General features: G+C 37.6%; 1 long non-coding RNA gene across 2 annotated transcripts; it reads left to right on the forward strand.

Moving 5' to 3' along the window:
- Positions 1–774: 774 nt before the first annotated feature.
- On the forward strand, positions 775–22,076 carry LOC144578291 (uncharacterized). 2 transcript variants are annotated; one of them, XR_013523787.1, is made up of 3 exons: positions 775–824; positions 4,834–4,958; positions 19,977–22,076. It is a non-coding gene; the product is annotated as an uncharacterized LOC144578291 (long non-coding RNA). The 2 variants fall into 2 exon arrangements; XR_013523786.1 differs by lacking the exon at positions 19,977–22,076 and adding an exon at positions 19,350–19,420.
- Positions 22,077–22,521: the final 445 nt, after the last annotated feature.

Below are 22,521 nucleotides of genomic sequence, written 5' to 3' on the forward strand. Positions count from 1 at the left end.
GACTTTAATAAGTTGTGGTTCTAGGCCATTCTTCCTTTAAAATGACTCCTTATGTAGGCTGAGCCATGTGAAGCCCTGCCATTAATCACTTATTTAATGTAAAGCGTGTGTGCATGTGTGTGTGTGTGCATGTGAGCATGTAGGCATCTCTTCCTTAATAAACATTTATATAATTTTTTTTATTTTTAATCATGTCTTAGAAGTATATATGCCTTTGCTCTTCCCACAATTAAAAAATAATTTTATAGGAATGGATGCAGCCAATCCCCATGGCATGTGTAGACCTATGTAACAATCCTGCACTGTCTGCACATGTACCCCAGAACTTAAAATATAATTAAAATAAGAAAAAAAAACTTAAAAAAATAACAATTTTATAAAATCACGAAGAAATGAAACCCTTAATGGATCTAATACTGCCAACTAGGGAAAAGGTCCTATCTCAGAGAAAAACATGGAGTTAGCCTTGATGCTTAGCAAGACTTCCTGCAGCAAGGCCCAAGCGGTACTAATGCTTATTTATATGTAAGAAAAGGGTCACTCTTTGTAAGGTGCTACCAATGTGCCATTCTAAAAGCTCTTCACCTACTCCAGCCAGCAAACCACAATCCTCCCACCCAACCATTTAGGAATCTGAGACATTTACACATCTACACATATCTAGTGACACTTTAGAATCGGAATTGGAATGTGGTCACAAACCTATGACTCAGGAGTCATAGTCATTCATCTCTTCCAAACTTCCTTCTTTGTTGACTTCTCTCAGGTTGTCATGATAACTAACCTGCTGTTCCATCCAGCCTCAACCCACCACTCAATCTCTAGTAAGTGCAAGTTGCCAAAACTAAATTATTTTGGCTCTTGGTCCCTTCAGAAAGTATGTGAGTGTTAGAGAGAGCTAGTAAGAAAAAGTTGGAGCATTTTATTTTTTGTTGGCTTTTACAGCTAGAAAAAATGTACTGTAGAATGCAATTAGCTAGAGGGATAAACAAAATTGTACTTCTACCCAGAACATTTTTGTGTTGCTTACCTTTAAAAAATTTAATTACTCTAATTACATTTTTAATAAGAAAAATCAGAAAATCTAGTTATATTGTGTTTATTTTATTTGAGTTTATTTAGAAAATGGCTATGACTTTAGAAATTCTGGTGACAAAATATAATGTTCCCCATTAAAATCTCTACTCGAAGCCTTTTTGCCTAATATCCTTTCACCATGACTTTAATATTGGTAAGTAGAAAATTGATAAATGTACTGTACTTTTACCTTTTTAAAAAAACATTTATATCAAATATAAAGTTATAGAGTTTCATTTGCTTTTTTCTACATAATGAGGTACTTTCTAATACCATTAAAATGCTAAGAACTATGATTTTTGATAACCACTAATTGCACAAAATAAGGTTCTTCTTGTACCCTCTCCCATCCCCAACATTAACCAAGTTTCAGGATAAATTTCACAAAATCACAGCATATAGGGAAGAAATAGGCTTTTTGTTTTTCTCTTTAAGAGAAGGGAAACTTACATAGGCTATGGATCAGTAAGAGGAGAGAAGGAGCAGGGCACCCAATCCTCCCATCATTCCTCAAGGACTCCTGCTGGGTCTGGTATACTAAGATAAGTGTGCATTCCAATGAAGCATACCTTCATAGAAGTTCTTGTTTTTTGATTTTTGTTTTTTTCTACAAAAAAGATAAGAAAGCAGGCTCTTGGTGTGAACATAAGCTGCATGCCAGCCATTCACAGGCATTGTCTGAGAACATCAGCCAGGCACCTTGAGACCTGAAGACCACGGGAATTTGCAGTTCTGACTGCCAGAGAAAGAACGCACTATCCAGTCTGTGGGGATGTGAGCTTGGGAACAGCCTCTCCTTCTGGGAGAACAGAAATCCCAGGTACCAGCTGGTTACTTGTCTAGACAACCCAGAGTGACTCTCCAGGACTATTTTCAGCAATCCTGTTCATTATGCTACAAAAGCATAATAATTCCTCATATGAACTATCATAGTTTTATTTAACTTTTCTTCTGATTGTTGCTATTTAGGTTCTTTTTCTATTTTTCACTTTTATTAATAGTGTTAAAATAAACAAGTTTTGCATAAATCTTTGTGTGCATTTCCAATTGTCCTTTAGGCTAAATTCATAGAAGTAACATCGAAAGGTTAAAAGGCAACAATTTCATTAAGATTATTTATCTCTCCTGCCAATTTGCCTTCTAGAAAGATTATGCCAATTTATAATTTAATAAGCAGTATATGAAAGCGTCTGTTTCACCAATTCTTCCCCAATGGGGTATTATCTTTTTAAATGTATTCTCTATTTTGATAGATGAAATATAGTATCTTGCTAATACTTATTTAGGATTTCTTTCGTTACTAGTGCAAAATGAATGTGGTCTTTAAAAACTGTTTGCTTACTAATTATGTAAGTTCAAATTGCCTGTTCATGATCTTAGTTTACTGTTCTATTTGGGTATTAATGTTCTATTATTGATTTTGAAGTGTTCTTTGTATATTAAGATATTAAACATTTTTCTATTCTATCTGTAGCAAATATTTTCCCAGTTAATTTACATTTTAATTAAAGATATAATTTATATTATTCCTTTGAGAACTATACAGTTACTCACTGTCTTCTGATCAATTATTCCTCATTTCAGACATGTTTGATATTATGAGGAATTTGAAGAAGGGGATATGTATTTATATTTGAAAGTGATTTTGTGTGTGTGTCTGCATATAATTAAGAGTAAAATCAACTGCAGCCAACAGTGCAGCCTTCGGTCTTCAGCCAAAGGCCTGAGTGCTCTAGGGAAGCCACTCATGCAAGTCCAAGAGTGCAAAGACTTAAGAACCTGGAGTCTAATGTCCAAGCATAGGAGGAGTGAAAGGAAGTGACCAGCCCAGGAAGAAGGAAGAGAGCCAGAAGTCTCAGCAAGCAAAGTTATCCCCTTCTTCTGCCTGTTCTATTCTAACCATGCTGGCAACCGATTGGATGGTGCTCACTGACATTAAGGGTGGGTCTTGCTGTCTCTTCCAGTCCACCAACTCAAATGTCAGTCTCCTCTGTCTACAGCCTCACAGACACATCCAGAGATAATACTTTACCAGCCATCTGGGCATTCCTCAATCCAGTCAAGTGGACACATAATGTTAACCATCACCCCCATGAAAGACAAGACTGATAATTTCATATCCCTTCTTCCAGGATCATCATAAGCAAAGTATTAGTGGCAATGGAGTCACCATTACTCAGTGTTATAGGAACTTCATTATATTCAGTGCACAAGGAACAGAGCTATGTTTAGCTCATGCTAATTAGTCTTGGCTTATTGGATCAAATTACAGGAAAGTAAATAAAATAGTGAACAGTATAGACACCCTATAGTACTTCACAGAACACTGGAAGGTTAGTAGATAGAAATCTTACCAACTCAATGTTTTTCATTTCTATTCAGAGACAGGCATCCCTTATTCCCTACTCCAGTGTTTCACTATAATGTTGATTCAGCTAATTTCTAATTATAATGCTCTTGTTTTTACTAATAGTAGATTGCTTTTTCTTTCTATGTGTGTGTCTAATATCAACTTCCTTAGAAAAATAGCAGTCATCATTCAACATAGAATAATCCAAACAGGCCAGGACACTTGTGTGTGGCCACTTCAAAGGCAATGACTTAACCCACAGAATTCATTCCTTTGAACTGGATGCTCATCTCTGCTTCAATCATGTGGGGCCCGGGTAATGGCACAAAACATGGCATCCTGTGACCTACAGATTCTTCAATGGAAGCTATAGATATGGCAATACTGCAGTTTTCTGAAGAGCTGTAACTGCAAGCATCTCACATGACCTAGTCTCTGCAGAAACAAAATTTGAAAAAATAAACATACACAATAAATTTGTAGCTAATATGTATGTGTAATATGCATAAAGTGGAAAGTTCTGGCTGAAATTGAATGTGATAGCAGTCACTGCTTCCTCCTAAAACCACACTAAAAATGATAACAAAGGTGGCAGGGTGGAGGTGAGGAGCATAAGCCTACACAAACAAAGAGGAAGAAAGAAAAGAAAACAAAACCAAGAGTTTGGAAGCTGGGAAGCAGATGTTTGGTAATTGACTTAGCATTATCAAGAAAGTCGAATCCTAAACTGGCAATATGAAAAGCCAAGAAACCAGTTTTTCATACTCATGAAAGAAATGAAGAACCAGGCACCTCTGGGAGTGAAGGTGAAGTCAGAGCAAGAGGTTTTTCTAAAGTCTATTTAAGCAATAGAATCCACAGTTCCCCTGCCTCCTCTGGCAGAACCTGGAGGTTTATTCTCTAGAGAGGATCAAACAGAGGGTTACTGAAATGGAGGACACTGGCATAGCTGAGACAGAGTACCGTACTAAAATCTGCCTCTATCAGGACTCAGCGTAGAGAATCCTAGCAGCCAAGTTTATGCCTTCCAGACAAGAGATTTCCTGAAGAATTTGACAAAAGCAAATGGCCCAGCCAGACAGCTCTGCAGCTAATCCCACCTTTAACAAGCCCCAAACTGTGCCCAGAGCTTCCAATCAGCCTTCTAATGCTATATCTTTTCATACCATTAAACAGTATCTCCAGGTATTTGAAGGATCTCCAGATATTTGAAGAAAGCTTTTAACAGGAAAAGCAAAGAAACAAGAACACAGTAAATAGGATCTAAGTAGAAACAAAAATTAAAAATAACTTTGCAGTAAATATGACCCTAAGAAATTGTATTTTTGTGGTCACACACTCTGCCAGAGTATGTTGCTGATTCTCCCATCAACCATCATTTCTTCACTCCCTTGAATCTGATATAGCTTGAGTGCTTCAACAAGTGGACTGATGGTGGAATGAGAGTTGATCTACCAAGCCTGTCAGCCTCTGCTCTTGTACTCTTGCAGCTCAGAGGCTGCCCAGCCAACCCACAGAATCATGAGAAAAAGTGAGTAGTTGTTTCAATTCACTGATTTTGGCATGTGTTCATTTTTGTTTGCATGACAGTCGTAATATTACCTTTTTAAAAACTACTATAGCAATAGCCAAATCTTCATCTTTCTCTAATCAAAGGATAATGCCCAAAATTTATCTTTATTTATTTATTTTTTTTTGAGACAGGGTCTCACTCTGTCACAGGCTGGAGTGCGGTGGTATGATCTCAGCCTACTGCAACCTCTGACCACCCTACTAGTCCCTGACTCAAGCAATCCTCCCACATCAGATTCCCAAGTAGCTGGGACCACAGGCATGCACCACCATGCCGGGCTATTTTTGTGGGTTTTGTTTTTGTTTTTTCCACCACTATGCTGGGCTATTTTTGTGGGGTTTTTCTCTTTTTCTTTTTCAATAGAGAGGAGTCTCACCATTTTGCCCAGGCTGGTCATGAACTCCTGAACTCAAGTGATCTGCCCCACTCAGCCTTCCAAAATGCCGGGATTATGGGCATGAGCCATAACAAAAATGTCTTTAAAGGCAAAAAAAAAAAAAAAAAAAGCATGATACTTAGAGTAATTAGGTTAATATCAAGAGAATCTATTAAAACTTGAGAGTACCATTTCTCTTAATAAATTTTGCAGAACTCTTGTTCTTTTAAAGCCTTCTGCATGTATAATGTGGATACAAACTAAACCTAAGCTACATTTTGAGATATAAACCCAAAGAAGAAAGATTAATAAGAAAATACAACAAAATGTTGATGATATTATTGGTTGTCTTAATGGTAGTTCGCAACTGATTTTTGTTTATCTTGCCATTTCTCTATTTTCCAATTTTTCAACAATAAATGCTGATTACTTACATAATTAGAAGGTGGGGGAAGAACTTGAAGAAACAGAGAAAAAATATATGAAAAGAAAGCTCTCTTGACCAGTTTTAATTCCCAGGCTCTCTAATGCCCCACATCCTTTCCTATTAATTTTTAGTCATTTGAATGTTTTCATGTCTCTCTTGAAAACACAATCAGCTACTCTACAGAAGGAGAATTTATTCTAGGTTCTAGGTTATTCCTGAACACATGGTTTCTGTAAAAAATAAACTGGCCTATATATTTCAGTCTTCTTTGATTTCTAAAAAAAACCTGTGTTTCTCCATAACTTTCTGCCTCTAGCCTATCCTAACCAAAAGCTACCTGGCTTTGCCTACCTATTCTAGCCTCCTCTTCCCCTACCAGGAGATACAAACCTCAGATCCTCAATGTTCATGATTTGAAAAGCAGGTTAAATCGTGATTGAACATATCCGTGTGGAATTACAATCTATTTTCCCAGGCTGTTTTCCTCACAGTCTAGCTGATGTCTGCCAGAGGAGTGACAGAACACTCACTGTCTCTGGTTGAGGGGAATGAGACATTGAATGTCATTGTTCACCCTGTAATATTGTAGCCCAAGCCCCCCACACTGTTGCCCAGGTTACAAGTTGATTTGCATGAAACAGGTAATATCCACGAATCTTAGTGTCCTGCAGAGCCAATCATTTATGAAGACAAACCATATAAGAAAAGAAAGCTGTTTGTAGGGTGTTCCTGCTTTCATTCTTAGAAGAAAGGCTAATTTAAAAACAACAGCCTCATGGAGACAGGGAAGGTGACAGGAAAGGGCAGATAAGGATTTGTTTTTACTAAAACATAAATATTTTATATGCGAAAACTGAAACCAGCTTCTGCTCTGGTGTTTAAGTTTTATTCTCCAGCTAACATTTGCTTTTTCAAATTTTAGCAGTAATATTATAATACAATAGCATTTCCTAATATTGCTACTATGGCTCACTCAACCATCATGGATCACCTCTTTAAATGTTGCGTCAGTTACAGATATCCTCATTATTAATATTTCAGACATTTGCTTTATCAATTATTTCCCATATTTGCATTCTTAGTGTAACAAAATACTCCCTGGTCCTCTTTTCCTAACTATTATGGGGGAAGGATGGGGATCAGAGAGAGAAATTATTATAAGCTAAGATCAGGATCACAAGTAAAGTATTCATTCCCCTCTGAAAAGTATATTTCAGTCAATCGTTCAGTTAAACAACTCTAAGAGCGTAAAAAGGTCCTTGTATTTACATAGAGCACAGCTTGTATTTATACAGTTTAAGGTCTTGATGCGTAAACACTAGAAGCTGATGTAGTCTCTCCCTCAGGAAATAACACCTACTTCCTTTGTGCTGAGGAACTGGGAAGCTCTCTAGTGTGAAAGAAAAAAAAATCATTCAAAGGAGGTGTATTAGGTTATTTCTCATGTTGCTCCGAATAAATGCCTAAGTCTAGGTGATTTATAAAGAAAAGAGATTTAATTGGCTTATGGTTCTGCAGACAGTACAAGTATGTGCCAGCACTGGCTTCTGATAGAGCCTCAGGAAGCTTACAATTACAGCGGAAGGCAAAGGCAAAAGTAATCCAGCATCGGGGATTACTTTTCAACATAAGATTTGGAAGAGACAAATATCCAAATCATATGAGAAAGGAAGGTAAGAAAGAAAAAAGAAGGATTATGTAGTCATGGGGTGAGGGACAGGGGAGTAGAATGGCAGGCAGACACGCTACTAATTTAAAGTGATTAACCAACTTTGAACCACAAAGAAATCTGAAGAAATAGGGACTTATATTAAGAAAAAATATAGGGAGCAGAGGAGCGCAAATATTAGATGTGTGGTCATATCAAAAAAGAATATTAAATTCTATCTTATAAAGCTGTGAGCAATCACAATATGTAGTTGAGACTTTTTTTAAAAGACATAAAATACAGTAAAAGACTGAAAAGAAAATTAAGTTGATACTGTATCTCCTGAGCCAACTGTGCACAGTGCCGCAGGGGCTGGAGGGGTAGGCACCAGGTCAGCATGGGAGAGGTTGGTTATAGCACACTTGGATTTAGAGAGCTTTTGGAAGATGACAATCTGGTTTTGTTATTTTTTAGTTTTTATTTGTCAGAATGTCTTAAATGTTTTTAATTTTATGAAATAAAGTCAGACAAAGAAAACTGAATGTGACTGAGCTTAAGATATTAAAAGAGCATCTATAAAGACTGGGAGTGGGATGGGGAAGTTAATTACCATATTCTGATACTTCTACCTATATTTTATCAGAGCTCTTGGATCTCATTTTAAAAACACCTTTTCTTTTCCTTGTAACCTCACTCCAAATTTTCTGTATTTTTCTTCCAACTTTTAATATTTTTCCTTCCACTTCTTTTCATTCTTGTTTTCCTCTAATTCCAATTTTTCCTGCCTTAATATAGGAGATACACAAAGTATAGAACAAAATGAAAGGATCATTTTAAAATTAGATGTAGAAAAATTTGCAGCAACTTGGCTGAACATTTGAGGCATCAATTGAATTCTCTCCTTTGCAAAAGGAGGACCAAAAAGAAGGAAAAAAAGGAGAGAAGAAGTTGGAGAATGAAAAAAATGAAAAGGAGTAAGGGTAGAAAAGGAGAGGAGGAGGAAGAGGAGGAGAGAGAAGAAGAAGAAAGAAGGAAATGTCTAAGAATAATATCCAGTGCCCTGAGTTTGAAATACTCAGGGGTAACCCAGCCAAATTGTTCTGCCTGGGAGTCAAGGGAGAAGCATAAGAATGAGTGGCAATGAGGAAGGCGGGGTGTAGTATTACTGTTGAATATAAAACAAAGAACAATGTGTAAGTTGGATTGTTAACATATATAGTCAATGCTTTTAGTGATGAAAGCAAAAGTAAGATAATCAATTATAAAAGTTCCTTTTTTGCCCATTGCTATCAAATGGCATACTAATTAGAAAGCAAAATCATGGTGAAGTGCATTGCTTACAAAACATGTTTGTAAGAATTTAAATTATAGTACATATAAATTCTTAAATACTGCCCACACAACTTGTAATAATTCAATTTAGCATGTGGTTGCTAGTTCAGATAAATGGTTTCAGCATAGTTATTTATTAAATAATGAAAGACCATTTATTAAGGCTTGAGTTGCTAGAAACATATTCAAGTTGGTTTCTTTTTATATATTCTTGTAACGAATGTTAAAATCTGGTAAATTTAAGCAAAGATGAGATTTGAAACCTATTGGAACACCAAAAACTAAGGGTTGCAATATTATCAAACATTTATTTTCACTCCATATAATGCCAACACTATAAGGCTTCACATTTTAAAAAATTCGATGATTATACCCCTACAGATTTTATGATCATTATGAATCCATTTGTCCTGTGGAATTTCTAAAGAATAAATTTTTAGAGAAGTGGAAATATAATCATTGAATAAAACATACTTTAGAATACATAGTGAAGCTATCAGTAAACTTAATTTCTATTAGTCGGAAACTGTGCAAAGGCAAACTACGTAAATGGTTGGTAAAGAATAAATGCCTTTTTGAAATATATTCTTTAATTCAATCAAAATTGCTACCATCCATTCTTTGTTTAAGAATCTGTATTAGGCATTTAGGTAGATTAAATGCAGCAGACAAGAAACAAATCCAAATAATTATAAAACCACACTTGCTTTTATGAATTCTTTAATAGTTCAATAGTGTAAAGAGAGAATGGGTGTGGATGAGATGAAAATAATATTGGCAAAATCTGGAAAATCCCCATGGAGAAGCGAGACTCATGCAGTACTTTCCACTGACATTACAGGAAAAGCAAGTTTCAAGAAGATGGAAAATAAGGGCAAAGTCCCCTAAGCAGAAATGCTTTTACATCCAAAGTTTCTTCACTGTATCAATCTGAAATTTGTTCCCCTGTGATCTCAAGCCACTGATATTTCTCCTCTCTCTGGGATCATGTGCACTAAAACTATTCATTGCTTTAAAAGAAAAAGCCATTGTGACATCTTGAGCAATTTACTAAACCTTTGTGTTCCTCACTTTATCAACAGAATCACGATAATAATAGTATTTACCTCGTAGGTTTGTTTTGAGGTTTGAATTGTTTTTCATGTTGCATACTCAATATGGTTCTTGGCACATTTCCTGAGTTCATTTATGTTATATACTCTGAACAGTGCCTGGGTCAGTAATGTTAGCCGTCATCATTATTATCATTATGTTCGTCATCAAAAACAATAAAATAGCCTGTTAAATAAGAAAGCCTTTAATAATTGCTGATTGTATGACTGAGTCTTCTGTAAATACAGACCAAATTTTTCTTGTTATAATTTTTTTAAACACTCATATTTTTTCTTTTATTTTTATTTGATACATGAGTATACATATTTATGGGATAGAGAATGATATTTCAATACATGTATGTAATGTGTAAGGATCAAATCAGGGCAATCAGCATATCCATCATCTCAAACATTTATCATTTCTTAATGTTATGAGCATTCAAAATCCTTTCTTTTGGCTGTTTGAAAATATACACTAAATTATTATTAACCATATTCACCCCACAGTGCTATAGAACTCTAGAACTATTCCTCCTATCTAGCTGTAACTTTATATTTTTTAATCAACCTCTTCCTGTCTTTCCCTCCCTACATGCTTCCCAGCCTCTAATAATCATAATTCTACTATTTTCTTCTATGAGCTCAAGTTTTTAGCTCCCACATATAAGCAAGAACATATGGTATTTATCTTTCTGTGCCTCATTTAATTCACTTAATATTGTGTTATATAGGCTCATTCATGTTGATGCAAATGACAGCATTTTATTCTTTTTATGGCTGAATGGTATCTCACATTAAATTAAACTTTTAAGTGTTTCTTAGCTGTCAAAGTTTTGAATCACTTTATTATCTGTATTATTTTCTTTTAAATCTGTTCATTGATCATTGTAGTTCAAAGGGGGTTTGCAAAAAGCCTTTTTAAAGATGATAAGTAGGCCGGGCATGGTGGCTGACGCCTGTAATCTCAGCACTTTGGGAGGCCAAGGCAGGTGGATCAGTTGAGGTCAGGAGTTCAAGACTAGCCTGGCCAACATGGTGAAACCCCATCTCTACTAAAAATATAACAATTAGCTGGCGTAGTGGCTCATGCCTGTAGTCCCACATACTTGGGACGCTGAGGCACAAGAATCATTTGAACCTGAAAGGCGGAGGTGGCAGTGAGCCAAGATCATGCCACTGCACTCCAGTCTGAGCAAAAGAATGAGGCTTGGTCTCAAAAAAGAAAAAAAAAGATGGTAAAGCAAAACTGGATTGCAACACTTCCTGCTCCCAAGTGCAAATTAAAAAAAACAACAATAAAAAAATACATTTATTTAAAACAAAGAGAAAAACAGAATATTCTGGGGCGTTGGTATATGGCTTCAAACTTCCAAGAAGTGTCACTGAAAAAAAAAGTAAATTGATGAAATCCTAAGGATTTTCACTAATACTGTCACTGAGAAGAGGAATGCACTATAGAGTGAACAGAGAGCAGGAGAAACAGAAAGGGAAAACTTGGAGAGTAGAAGTCAATAGGACTTACTCCTTTTTAATCTGCCACAGATATTCACTTGGCTGCAATTCAGAACTTTATACCTGATAATTATCCCAATGTACTTCAGAACAGAGCTGCTTTTAATGACCTGTAAATATGAATTACCAGGACTACAGGTTAGGGTACTTGGCTATAGTCCTGATTTAGTGATTAAGTAAATCAATGATCTTGTACAAATCATTTGAACTCTCTGAGCCTCAGGTTTTTCATCTGTAGAACACATTTTGGACAATTTTTATTAAGAGGCATGTGTCTTTTTTCTTTAAGTTTGGAGAGTTCAGCCTGTAGAGATGTTGATGCTAAAGTCCTGGAGAAAAGGGTGGAAAGGGCATCACTCTCCCTCCTGCTTGTCGTGTATTGCGGGAAGGTGGTGATGTGTTGCATGGGCTCATGCAGATGACAGGTAAATGCCTGGTTTAGACAATCTCGGGTTCTGTTTCGGCCCTTTACTACTATCATCTGTAACCGGATACTTTTGATCATATCAAGCTGCATTTGTTTAGGGACTCCCTCAAAATATCAGTGGATTAACACAATAGAAGTTTATTTCTTGCTCACATGAAGTCCAGTCAGTGAGAGGAAGGGGAGCTGTTTATGTTCTGCAGTCCCACCATCTCCTCAGAGCTCACAGTCCTCAGCTGAATTCTATGACACTAGAAGGTTGACAGAGGAAGAGAGACAATGGGGAAGATCATGCAGTTGCCCTTATGGGCTAGACCATGTTGTCCAATCTTTTAGCTTCCCTGGGCCACATTGGTAGAAGAAGAATTGTCTTGAAGCAAACATAAAATACACTAACATTAGCTGATGAACCGAAAAAGAAAAAATAATCACAAAAAAAATCTCGTAATGTTTCAAGGGAGTTCACAAATTTGTGTTCAAGATACATTCAAGGCTGTCCTGGTCTACATGCAGCCTGTGGGCTGTGGGTTGGACAGGTTTAGACCAGAATGAAAGTGGCATATAACCCTTGCATTCCATTTACTAGGCCTCAGTGACATAATATCACTTAAGGGTGAGCAGTGAGGTCTATCTGTGAGCCCAGGAACACAGGGAAATAGATTACTGTGCATACATAGCTATCTGAAACATAGGATAATCTTTAAATCATGGTGTTTTCCAAATCCAGATGAAATCTAAATGAAAACAGAAAAGAAAAATGTTTACTATTTCTTCTGTGAGGGATGCATAATATAAAGTGCTAGATGAAGAACCTTAACAAATGAAACTCACACTTTGGTAAGCACTATGAAAAAAGACTGTTTCGTGAATGCAAAACTTTAAATTACAAGCAGAAACGTTCATAAGATGTATTACGGATGTTGAAATGCTTCAAAACATGCTCAAGTTTCCTGTTAATGACAAATCTATGCCAATAAAATTATCAGACCTTTTTTGGTAACACTGTGTGTAAGAGAAGCCCTGTTGGGAGGCTCGTATAACATCTGCCCACACCACATTCCTTTTTACAGAAAGCACTCTTATGCCTCCACTTTTGTAGGCATCACATTTACAGGCCATTTCAGCAGCAGCACCTCATTGTATTCTCGCAGTTTCCAAACAAGAATTACTCAAAGGCTTGGAAAGTGCTCTGTAATCAGAAACCATTCAAATTAAACAAATCTGTATTTGCTTGTAAAATGACCCACTCTCTTTTCATCTTGCTCTTTAATGACGCTCATTATTTTCATGGACAAGGTTAAATGTCCATTCATGCTTAGCCAGTTTGCTCCTGATATTCATTTCACGTTTATACCACAGTGATGTTGGGATTTTACTCTGGGGATCACAAATTGGTTAGCTGAAGTTACTTATTAAAATTATGTAATGTCTAGTTCAAAAGCAAAAATTTGAGAAAATACAAGAAGTAGCAAGGGCTGCTAATGTTTAGGTAGTTGACTACCTTCCCATTTACTTTCAGAGTGATGGATTATGTAGGAAGAGAATAAAACAATACTACATGCTAGAGCTGTAATACAACTGACATGTCCATCTCCACCATTTTTCCGATCATTACTGTCTCTTATTTGTTTATGAAAAAAAAGAATCAATAGCATTTTCTGAAGTGTACAATGTGTAGTCCTGAATGATTTTAGGTTTCATGAAACATTACATAAAATTTAATCAAACAGATATAAAGACTTTCCCTTTTAATTATCTTTCAATTGATTCCATCAAAAAGAAAGTTTCAACTTCTTGCTAGCATGTCTTAAATATGCCTCTAAATCTTTCTCTCTTTTTTTTTTTCTTGAGACAGTGTCTAACTCTGTCACTCAGGCTGGAGTGCAGTGGTGCAATCTTGGCTCACTGCAAACTCTGTCTTCCAGGTTCAAATGATTCTCCTGCCCCAGTGTCCTGAGTAGCTGTGATTACAGATGTACACCGCCACACCCAGCAAATCTTTTTTGTATTTTTAGTAAAGATGGGGTTTCACCATGTTGGCCAGGCTGGTCTCGAACTCCTTACCTCAAATGATCCACCCACGTCGGCCTCCCAGAGGATTGGGCTTACGGACGTGAGCCACCACACTCGACCTAATATGTCTCTAAATCTAACTGATCTCTTCAAATAGATAGAAATAAAGCCTCAGGTCCAAGGTCTTTGGCTGGCAATAACAGTTTGTTTTAATTATTGTGTGATTTCAACACATTGATTTTTATAAATAATGTCTAATCCAAGTCATATAAGTTATTTAAATTAGTTATATTGGGCCAGGGAGGTGGCTCACACCTGTAATCCCAGCACTTTGGGGAGCCAAGACCAGAGAATCACTTGAGGCCAGGAGTTCAACACCATCCGGGGCAACATAGCATGACCCTGTCTCTACAAAAATTTAAAAATTAGCTGAACAGTGTGGCATATGCTTGTAGTCTCAGCTACTTATGAGGCTGAGGTGAGAGAATCACTTGAGCCCTGGAGTTTGAGTCTTTTTTTTTTTTTTTTTTTTTTTTTTTTGAGACTGAGTTTTTTCGCTCTTGTTACCCAGGCTGGAGTGCAATGGCGCGATCTCGGCTCACTACAACCTCCGCCTCCTGGGTTCAGGCAATTCTCCTGCCTCAGCCTCCTGAGTAGCTGGGATTACAGGCACACGCCACCATGCCCAGCTAATTTTTTGTACTTTTAGTAGAGACGGGGTTTCACCATGTTGACCAGGATGGTCTCCATCTCTTGACCTCGTGATCCACCCACCTCGGCCTCCCAAAGTGCTGGGATTACAGGCGTGAGCCACCGCGCCCGGCCCCGGAGTTTGAGTCTTCAGTGAACTTTGATCATGCCACTGCATTCCAAACTGGACAACAGAGTGAGACTCTGTCTCTAAAACAACAACAACAAAAATAGTTATCTAAAGTCAGTTTTTAAACAATATTAAATCAATAATATTAAAAGCAGACATGGATCTAATAAGTATAATGAAGGTCGTATAAGACTGAATGAACTTTGGAAAATAACGCAAAGGGAAATAATATTCACCATATCTGAGGTTGTCATTACCATACAAAGAAAGAGGCATTACCATTAGAGGTAACTTCTTGGTACTAAATCTATCATATTTATATTTTGTATTATTCTTCATGGGAATATTCTATCCTAAAGAATAGTTAATTACATGTATAAAACCAGATTGCACTATAGTATGGGTTGATCTGCTATTACTAGTAACTAAATTTAAAAACGGCCCGGATGTAGCCAGGCACAATGCCTCACACCTGTAATCTCAGCACTTTGGGAGGCTGAGGTGGACAGATGACCTGAGGTCAGGAGTTCCAGACTAGCATGGCCAACATGGTGAAACCTCATTTCTACTAAAAATACAAAATTTAGCCAACAGTGGAGGCAGCCACCTGTAATTCCAGCTAATTGGAAGGTTGAGGCAGGAGAATCACTTGAACCCGGGAGATGGAGATTGCAGTGAACCGAGATGGCACCACTGCACTCCATCCAGCCTGGATGACAAGACTAAGACTCCATCTCAAAAATAAAAGGCTCAAATGTGAAATAAATTTTTTTTTCTCCTGTAATAGGCATATTGCAAGTAGCCCAGGAAATTTCCATTTTTCTTTTTGTTCCTCTCTCATCCCTGGAGCATCTACAGATTCAAAGATACATTCATATTCTGTCTACATCCCAGGTAGCAGCCGAATGAAGGAGGAGGCCAAAAGAGAGAACGCTCTCTCCCTTTAAATGACAAATCTTGGTAAGAAATAATCCACATGGCCACATTTAAATACGATGGAGACTGATTGGTCAAATGGCTTACTGAAAATTCCATTAACAAAGGAAAAGAAGGGAAAGCTTATTGATGAACAAATAGAAGTCTGTTTAAAGTTCCAAGGGATTTCTCAACCACCGAAGTGATGAAATTATATTTAGTATACTGTTATCATTACAACATTTTATGATGTCTTTGTTCCATTGCATACCAAATTAAATACAAACCCCTTGACCTAATGTTCAAGTCCCTTAACAATTGTCCACAATATAAAGATATGACATTAAGCTGCAAAGACAGTTTGAAATGTCTAGAGCTGTTTCTTTTAAAAACCTGCACAATGTGACTGACTTTATCTAGGAAAGTCTGGCAGTTAAGCAAGATGGGAATTTTAGCAATTAAGAGCATGTATTTAGGGTTTGTTTCCTGAAGATAAGAACTGACACTAAAGCCTAAAATGGTATTCTCATACTTTTAGCTCTGCTAAATGACCAGCAGGTCATAGAAGGTAAATGTAAGACTCCTACAGAAGATGCTGACACTGACAAATGAAAATGAGGCTAAACAGAGTCATTATAAAAATCCCTCTGGTAAAACTTCAGAAAAACAGAAGTTAAAGCCCGATGCCTCTATCACCCAGCTCATCCAACTTAAGTCTACTCAAGAATTGATAAAGTTCTATTCTGAAATTTCATAGCAACTGTTCAAAGTTTTGGGAGTTGCAGGAGGCTTGATTAGAATTTGTCAGTGCTGGGATAGTTTTTAGGAGGTACCCCAAATCATACACTTCAGTTATGAGAAGTCCATGAAATATGTCCTACATTTAAGAATCTTAAATGACATCCATCAGGATATTACCATTGGGAAAATAACATCACACATTCCAATAACCTGGAAGCGACTGTGATGTGTGACAAGCAGAAAGCTGACAGATTCCTCCCCAAAAAGTAACATAAATGCCATTCCAATATAAAAGTGAACACAATGATTGAATAACTGGAATAACAGTAATTATTACTTGAATGATACCAGAATGTAAGAATTCACTTATATTTCTGGACAGAGCATGTTCTCATTCAAACATATTTGACCCAACACCATTTCTTTTTCAAATCTTGGAATATTCTTAAGTGTTAAAAAAAGTTTCTATCTATTCTTCAAAATTAGTCCTGAGGCCAGGCACCTGTAACCCTAGTACTTTGGGAGGCTGGGGAGGGCATATCACTTGAGGTCGGGAGTTCGAGACCAGCCTGGCCAACATGGAGAAACACCGTCTCTACTAAAAATACAAAAATTAGCCAGGCATAGTGGTGCATGCCTGTAATTCCAGCTACTCGGGAGGCTGAGGGAGGAGAATTGCTTGAACCCAGGAGGCAGGGGTTGCAGAAAGCCAAGACTGCACCACCGCACTACAGCCTGGGCAATTAGTGCTGGATATGAGGACATCTGCTCAGTTGTTATTGGATATAGTTCTAAGCAAAACTGCAAAGTAGGCAGAGCCTATGTCTTCACTTCCAGCCTAGCTGTCCTACAGTTTCATCTTCTTCTTGGCCTCTTCTAATCATTCAAGAAACTCCTTACGGTCTCTCCTACTGTGTTCTTGTACTTCTTTCCCCTGTCCTAGCCTTGAATCTGCACCATTCTAGTGTAGTCCTCAGAAAAGGAGCTTATAGATAATGGTAACAGTATAATATATGTTATATTCAACTTTGGAGAGAAAAGACTGACTATAGACGGGGTAACTGGCTATGTGTCTGATTTCATTCCTACCTCTTCCACCAACAGTACCCTGATTTCCCATGAAACAGTTTGTTTTCCACTCATTCTTGGTCATGTAATTTGCTTTGGATGGATCCCCACCCCCAGCTGTAGGGATAAGCCATGAGATCACTTTTTGCTATTTGGAGTCAAGTGCCTATGGAAGGTTAAAGTTTTAGTGGAAATAAAGAGTACAAGAATTATGAGATTGGTTGGTTGCTTTTAAGGAGAGGAAGGAAGAAAGAAAGAGAGAGAGGGAGGGAGGGAGGGAGGGAGGGAGGGAGGAAGGAAGGAAGGAAGGAAGGAAGGAAGGAAGGAAGGAAGGAAGGAAGGAAATAATGAGGTTTGGGGATGAGAGATCGTGTCACCCAGGTACTGAGCATAGTACTCAATAATTAGTTTTACCAGCCCTTACCCTCCTCATTACTTCCTCTTCTAATAGTTCCCAGTGTCTTACTGTTCCCAACTTTGTGTCCATTTGAACAAGAAGAATTAAAAAAAATGATGAGCTTTCAAGTCCCAGCTCAAGGTATAGGGAATAAACCACAAAGCTTCAGTTGTCTTCCTTCAAAAAGTCCTATATCCTATAGCTAAAGGGTTGAGATTTTTGTAGACAAACCCAAAGTCCAATGCTTCAGGTGGCTACATTATAATGTACATAGAGTTCACAGCCACAGATTCTCTGATGTTAAAGCAGTGACATTGATTGGACAAAAGTGAGAACCATGAAAATTGCCATGAGGGCATCTGGGCACATTCCAGAGAAGCTAGGGACTCTGAACCTCCAAATTCCACTGTGACTCCCTTGCCATAGAAGCATCCCATTCTTGCAATCTAAGGAGATTAGATTCCTTTTGCCCAAATAATATGCAATGATCCTTCCAAGACAGTTGCCTTGCAGGAAAATCTTAATCTTCCTCTTCTCATTACTCCTAACATATAATATAATTAAAATCTAGAGTATTGAGCACAAAATACAAACTGTGAGGGGGTAGCTTACATACTAACTGCAAGGTTTTACCAATATACAGTAACTGAAACCTGGAGAATATTTACCATAGTGGATTCTAAGAGTTTCAAATCAGGTAGAAAAAGTGGCCAAATTGAATGATACAGTGGAATTCACCAGATTTCATTTAATGTGTTAACTAAAGTAGTGTGGAGTGGCTCTGTCGATTCAATTGCTTGACTGAAACTCAGAACTAAAGATGGTCTATGCAGACAGAAATTGAGAGATCAGAATTATCTTGGTATTCTGTAGAAAAAGTTATCAAATATTTAGGGAAATTGAATGCTATAATGACTTTATTAAGTATAACTGACTTACTCATCTTCTAATTATATATCACAGGAAGTATACTTAGACTGGAAGAGGAATACCAGCATCCTCGAAGTCCTCTGTGGTAGCTACTCTCTAGAAGCCAAAAGTAACAGTGGGAAATGCTGCTATTAAAATAAGTTATCTGAATTCAGTTTGGCATAATGCAATCCCAGTATAATAAGAGCCAAGTTTCAGATCTTAATTGCCAGAGTCAAAGTAGGTATGGTTATTATAATAGGAAGCAGACTAGTTTAAACAGCAATGATCTTTGGTACTGGTTTACTGATTATGGCTATCCTAATTCTAAAATATATGGCAAGGAGAATCTCTTGAACCCAGGTGGTGGAGGTTGCAGTGGGCAGAGATCATGCCACTGCACTCCAGCCTGGGTGACAGAGCAAGACTCCATCTCAAAATAATAATAATACAACAAAAGTAAAATATAAGGCAGGCTGCAAATGTACATTATTTGAATAATCAGAACAATTCTTATCATAGTAAACAGAAATCTAACTTAAATAATCTCCAGAGAGAGTCCTAGTCCTTAAACCAATTCCCAGACTTGAGCCAGTTTATAGAGAGGCCTGGGTTTCCTTGAGGAGTGAACTTCCTATATGGCCCAAATTTATCTTGTAATTTTTCCTCCTAGCCTTCCCCAAGGGGACTATGGACATTTACCAAAGTAAATGCATTGAAAAAAGGAAAACACCAAACTCTGAGGTAATTTTTGAACCCTAACTCTAAATTATATCTAATTTGGGAGAAGTAAAAGCCCACTTCTTGTCCACTGGTCCAGACAGAGTTTTATGGAAGCCAGATGATACAGCTTTGATGCATGTCTGTCTGACAGTGGCTCCAGTAGGCCTTCTATTCGCCACGCTGCAATAATTTCTTCAGTCCCAGAAAGCAAATTTGAAATAGATATATTTAACAATTGGCAGAGTCCTCAAAGCTGTTTCCTGACTCATTAAGTGAGGGATATTATAGTAGGAAAGGCCAAGTAGAAGCCACTAGAAATGTGAATGCACTGAATTATGATAAATTTAATCAGATGGTAACTCCAGTTGCAGCAACTATTCCACATGTGGTCTCTTGACTAGAATAAATCAACATAGCCCTTGGTACCTGGTATGCAGCAATTGAGCTAATGCGTGAATGGGTTTTTTTTTTTCTTTTCACTTGCTTGTAAAGATGACCAGGATTAGTTTGTTTCCAACTCTTCATCCGTCTGTCATTTTTCCTTTTCAAGCACTCTGATAACCTCTTCATCCCACAGAACATGATGCTCATCTAGAACAGTGACGTCAGATTGACTGGAATGTTCCGGTGAGTAGGAAATGGAAACACTGGTATGATACAAGTAGACCAAAGGATGGGAAAGAACTCTCATGAAAATTCAGGGATCTCACACATGACTGAAATTTCTAGGAGTCCAGTCATCTAGGCACATTGCATTGGCCCTTATGGTGAAAAAGCCTCTCCTACCATGAAGAAAGAGACCTAGAGGCTTCTTTGTAATTTGGGGGCATCAACTAATTTATTTGAGTGTGCTCTTCCAAATCTCATTTACTAAGAAATGTGAAAGGCTGCATGTTTTGAGTGGGCCCAAAGCACAAGGCAACTCTGCAATAGTTCCAGGCTGCTTTGCAAGTTGTTCTGAAGATGGGTCATCTGACCCAGAAGATTCACCGGTGTTCGAAGTGTCTGTGGCATATATGGATGCTGAATGGAGTCTTTGACCAGTCACTACAGGTGAAATATAGCAAAGACCTGTAAGATTTTAGTGCAATGTAATGCTATCCACTGTAGACAACTATTTCCCTTTTGAAAAATAGGTATGGCTTACCAGTGAGGCTAAATAGAGATGAAATATCTATCACTGGCCCTAAACTTACCATGTTTTCTGAGCTACCCATGATGAACTGGGAGTTATCGGACCTCCAAGCTATGAAGTTGAATGAGCACAACAATACTTCTTCATCAGGAAAAAGTAGTAGAGATGATATCAGGATTGAGTAGGTCCTGAGGTATGAGTATCAGCAAATGTATCCAACTCCCGTAGCTCCACTAGAGCTCTATTTCCTCTCTCTCAGTCTACACCAGTCATTTTATGAGACTTTCACTGTGACCAGTTGAATGATAAAGAAAATATTCAGATGAAGAAATCGTATTCTGCAAAATATTCTGGCATGACCCAAAAATGAAGGGCTGCAACATTACAGCCCCACTTCAGGGGTAGACCTAAAGGATGAAAGGAAATCCTTCCAGTAGTCAGACTTTAGAACAATACTCCTGATTTTTCATTTTGCTTAGAAAAAGACATGTGTCAGTATGCAGATCTACACAGATTCATGAGCATTGATAATGGTTTGGTCTGATGTCAAAAATTTTGAATGAACACTGTTAGAAAATTAATGACAGACAGGTTTGGGGGTGAGATATGTGACACCTCTGAATAGGCACAGAGAGTAAGAATGTTTATATCATATATAAATACTCACTAATGAGCAGTCTCAGCAAAAGAGGAACTTAATGATCAAATGGCCCAGATACCTCATTTCTGACTGTCACTCGGCCTCTTTCCACAGTCGACTCCATCCTTGGCAGTATGTTCATGCACAAAGGAGTCATGGCAGCAGGGGTGGAGTTTTTGCTTTCACTCAGTATCATGGCCTTCTACTCACTGAGACTTTACTACTTCTGAGTTCCCAGTTGGCCAATAGCAGAGATCAACACTGATTCTCTAAAATAACTCCCTGGAGACAAACAGCACCACTCCACTATGAAAAAGAAAGCATTACATTCTCATTGGAACAGGCACTTATTCTGGGTATGTATTTGTCTCCCTTAGCACTAATTCATCTAACAAAACCACCATTTTTTGATTTATGGAAAATTTATTTATCATTAAGCTATTCTACAGAGAATGGCTCTCTACCAAGGAACTCATTGTAGAACAAATAAACTTCATCACTGGACTTATGCTAATGAAATCCACTGAGCTGGCCTGATACTATGCTATAATGGACTTTTGAAGGCTCAGTTAGTGTCAGCAAGTTAACAACATATTGTGAGGTTGGATAATATCCTCCAGTATGGACTATATGCTCCAAATCATAAGTTAATACATGGTGGTGATTGTCTTGTGGTAAAGATTACTGGGTCTAGAAATCACCAGGTGAAAATGAGAGTGATTCCTGCTATTAGCACTTCTAAGAATCCCCTCACAAGTATTTTCCTTTTTGTCACCACAACTTTAAACTCGACTGATTTAGGTCCAAGGAATGAATACTTCAACAAGGAAACACAGCAATTGTTCTTTAGTTTTGAAGCTGAGAATATGACCTATTTTGAACTAATTATACAACTGAACCAACAGGTGAGAGAGAGAGAGAGAAAGGGGGAGGGAGAGAGAGAGAGAGAGAGAGAGAGATTACAACATTAACTGGAATTTTTAATTATGTCTACCAAAGATAATTTGAGTTCTTATTACATATTGGGACACGTAGGGATGCAGGGGATCTTTGGGGGTATGGGTCAGTTTTGATCATGCAGAAACAGATGCTAATTCAAAGACGTATGAAAGAATTAATGAGGTGTTGCTTGAGAAAAAGTAAAGAGAGAGGAAGCAGAAATACATAGCAAAGGGCTTCAAACTAAAGGCAGTTCTGATACCTGAAAAAGGAGGGGCAAGGAAGGAAGGTTGCTAGGTCAAGCCTCTGCCTGTGAGGACCCTTGAAAAAGTCTAGGTTGGCCCATTGAGGATCTTGAGCCAGGTCACTCACAGAGGAGTTCCACATTAGGCCAGAGTATTTTCACAT

This window comes from Callithrix jacchus, chromosome 11 (genome assembly GCF_049354715.1).
Source record: "Callithrix jacchus isolate 240 chromosome 11, calJac240_pri, whole genome shotgun sequence".
In the NCBI taxonomy this organism is placed as follows: Eukaryota; Metazoa; Chordata; class Mammalia; order Primates; family Cebidae; genus Callithrix; species Callithrix jacchus.